We start from the raw sequence: 4,053 nt of genomic DNA on the forward strand, positions 1-4,053 counted from the left end.
TGAACCCGTGTCCCCTGCATTGGCAGGCGGATTCTTAACCACTGTTAACCACTTCCACCAGGGAAGCCCCCACTTGTATTATTTTTAGATTCCACATATAAGTGATATTTGTCTTTCTCTGACTTATTTCACCAAGCATAATTTTTTCTAGGTCTATCCACATTGCTGCAAATGACAGTATTTCATTCTTTTTTTTTTTTAAAGGATGAAAGGTATTTATTTATTTATTTATTTATTTATTTATGGCTGTGTTGGGTCTTCATTTCTGTGCGAGGGCTTTCTCTAGTTGTGGCAAGTGGGGACCACTCTTCATCGCGGTGCGTGGGCCTCTCATTATTGCAGCCTCTCTTGTTACGAAGCACAGGCTCCAGATGCGCAGGCTCAGTAATTGTGGCTCACGGACCTAGTTGCTCCACAGCATATGGGATCTTCCCAGACCAGGGCTCGAACCCATGACCCCTGCATTGGCAGGCAGATTCTCAACCACTGCGCCACCAGGGAAGCCCCTCATTCTTTTTTATGGCTGCATAATATTCCATAATATTTCAACATTTTCTTAATCCATTGTTCACTTGGTTTTCTTCCATGTCTTTGCTACTGTAAATAATGCTGCTATGAACATTGGGGTACATGTATCTTTTAGAATTAGTGTTTCCATTTTTGTCTGGATATACCCAGAAGTGGAATTACTGTATCATATGGTAGTTCTATTTTTAGTTTTTAAAGAAACCTCCATATTGTTTTCCATAGTGGCTGCACCAATTTCCACCAACAGTGTACATGGGTTCCCTTTTCTCCACATCCTCTCCAACATTTGTTATTTGCAAACATTTTGATGATAGTCATTTTGACAGGTGTGAGGTGATATCTCATTGTGGTTTTGATCTGCATTTCTCTGATGATTAGTGTTGTTGAACATCTTTTCATGTGCCTATTAGCTACCTGTATGTCCTCTGTGGAGAAATGTCTATTCAGGTCTTCTGCCCATTCTTTGATTGGGTTGGGGGTTTTTTTTCGATATTGAGTTGTATGAGCTGTTTGTATATTTTGGATACTAACTCCTTGTTGCTTTCACAGTTTGCAAATATTTTCTCCCATTCTGTAGGTTTTTTCATTTTGTTGATGGAAAGTTGTGTTTCCATTTTCACTTGTCTTGGGGTATTTTCTGACTTTGTCTTTGATCTCATCATTGACTCACTGGTTTTTTAGTAGCATGTTGTTTGTTCTTTTACCATTTTTCTTTCTGTAGTTGATTTCTAGTTTCATACCATTGTAGTTGGAAAAAAATGCTCAATATAATTTCTATCCTCTTAAATTTGTTGAGGCTTACTTTGTGACCTAGTATATGATCTACCTTGTAGAACATTCTATGTGCTCTGGAAATGAATGTGTATTCACCTACTTTTGGATGTAATGTCTTGTAGATATCAATTAATACCAACTGGTTTATTGCATTATTTAAGAATACTGTTGTCTTATTGATTTTCTGTCTGGTTGATATGTCTATGATGTCAGTGGGGTGTAAAGTCTCCTACTATTATTGTATTATTGTCAATTTCTCCCTTCATGTCTGTTAGTATTTGCTTTATATATTTAGGTGTTCCTGTATTGGGTGTGCATATGTTAATGAGTGTAATATCCTCTTCTTGTATCAATCCCTTTATCATTATATAAGGCCCTTCTTTGTCTTTCAGTATGGGCTTTGTTTTCAAGTCTATATTGTCTGATTTGAGTATTGCTACCCTCACTTACTTGTTGTTTCTGTTTGCATGAAGTATCTTTTTCCATCCCCTCACTGTCAGTCCTTGTGTGTCTTTCACCCTGAAGTGAGGCTCTTGTTAGCAGTATATAGATGAATCTAGGTTTTTTATTCAGTTAGTCACCCTATATCTTTTGATTGGAGCATTTAGTTCATTGACATTTAAAGTTATTATTGATAGGTATGTACTTACTGCCATTTTAATCCTTATTTTCCAGTTGTCTTTGTAGTTCTTCTATGTTCATTTCTTCCTGTTTTGCCAGTTGTGGTATAATGATTTTATTTTGTAGTATGCTTGGGTTCCTTTCTTTTGGTTTTTTGTGTATCTATCATAGGTTTTTTTATTTGTGGTTGCCATGGGGTTCATATATGATGAACCATAATTATATCTACTTGATTTAAACTGATAGTCATTTAAGTTCAAACACATTCTAAAAGATTTATATTTTTTAGTCCCCTCACCCTCATTTTGTGTTTTTGATGTCATATTTTACACCTTTATGCTTATTCCTTTACCATTTATTGTAGTTATAGTTTCTTTTACAATTTTTCTCTTTTAATCCATGTACTGGCTTATTGAAGTGATCTTCAATACTTTCTATATATTTTCCTTTTCTACTGTGATTTTCCCTTTCCTATAGATTCTTCTATTCTGTTTAGAGAAGACCCTTCAATGTTTCTTTTAGGGTAGGTTTAGTACTGATGAATTCTTCTGGTTTTTGCTTGCCTTAGAAGTTCTTTATCTCTCCTATTCTAAATTATAATCTTGCTGGGTAGAATATTCGAGGTTGCAGGTTTTTACCTTTCAGCACTTTGAATATATCATGCCACTCCCTCCTGGTCTGTAAAGTTGCTGCAGAGAAATCAGTTGATAGTTTTATTGAGATTCCCCTGTATATGACTTTGTTTTTCTCTTGATGCCTTTATTTGTTTTTCAAGAGGGTACTAAATCATTTAATGATTACACATGATAATGGATGATACACAGGCTTCATTCCCATCTATGATTTTATCTGGTACCATAATTCAATTTAGATATATTTCATAGGATGTGCCAACAATCATATTCATAACTAAAAAACTCCATGACTTTGCTTGGGTGACCCTTTTAATTGTGAACTCCAGGTCACAACACAGTAACTGTCAGTTCAACTACGCCAAGATTTCTGAAGACAATGGCTTCTCCACTCAAGCAGGTTGTAAATAAATTTCAAATGGAACCTGGTATCTTGATGCCTTTAGAATTCTCTATCTTTAACTTTTGCAATTTTAATTATGATATATCTTGGTGTGGGTGTTTAGGTTCATCTTGTTTGGGACCCTCTGTACTTCCTGTATCTGGATATCTGTTTCCTTCCTTAGGTTTGGGAAATTTTCAGCCATAATTTCTTCAAATACATTTTTGATAATTTTTTCTCTCTCTTTTCCTTTTAGAACCCCTATAATGGGGATATGGCACATTTAAAATTATCTCACAGATCTTGTATGCTGCCTTCATTTTTTTTTTTTATTAATTAATTTATTTATTTTTGGCTGTGTTGGGTCTTCATTTCTGTGAGGGCTTTCTCTAGTTGCGGCAAGCAGGGGCCACTCCTCATCGCAGTGCGCGGGCCTCTCACTATCGTGGCCTCTCTTGTTGCAGAGCACAGGCTCCAGACGCGCAGGCTCAGTAGTTGTGGCTCACGGGCCTAGTTGCTCCGCGGCATGTGGGATCTTCCCAGACCAGGGCTCGAACCCGTGTCCCTTGCATTAGCAGGCAGATTCTCAACCACTGCGCCACCAGGGAAGCCCCAACTGCCTTCATTTTTTAAAATCTGTTTTTCTGTCTGCTGTTGTGGTTGAGTGATGTCCATTATTCTGTCTTCCAGATCACTTATGCATTCTTTTGTGTCATTTAGTCTGCTGTTCATTGCTTCTAGAGTGCTTTTTATCTCAAATATTGAATTATCTATTTTTAATTGGGTCTTCTTGATATTTTCCAGTTGTTTTATTACCAGTGCTTGAATTCATTGTCTGGTAGACTGATTATCTCTGTTTCATTGTTTTTTGTTTTTTTTTTCCTTGCTCTTTCAATTGAGAGCAGTTCCTCTGCCTTTTTGTTTTATTTAACTTTCTCTGTCTTTATGAATTTAGATGAGACAGCCACCTATCGTGGTTTTGAAGGGGTGTTCTTATGTAGGAGTATCCCTATGTAGACTGTGTGTCCCCTGTGCCTTTGGGGGGAGGGCTAGATATGATGTGGATGCCAGTCACCTCTTTCCTCAGGTCTGCTGACTGCTATCATCTTGGTATGG

This window comes from Balaenoptera musculus, chromosome 8, assembly GCF_009873245.2.
Source record: "Balaenoptera musculus isolate JJ_BM4_2016_0621 chromosome 8, mBalMus1.pri.v3, whole genome shotgun sequence".
NCBI lineage: Eukaryota > Metazoa > Chordata > Mammalia > Artiodactyla > Balaenopteridae > Balaenoptera > Balaenoptera musculus.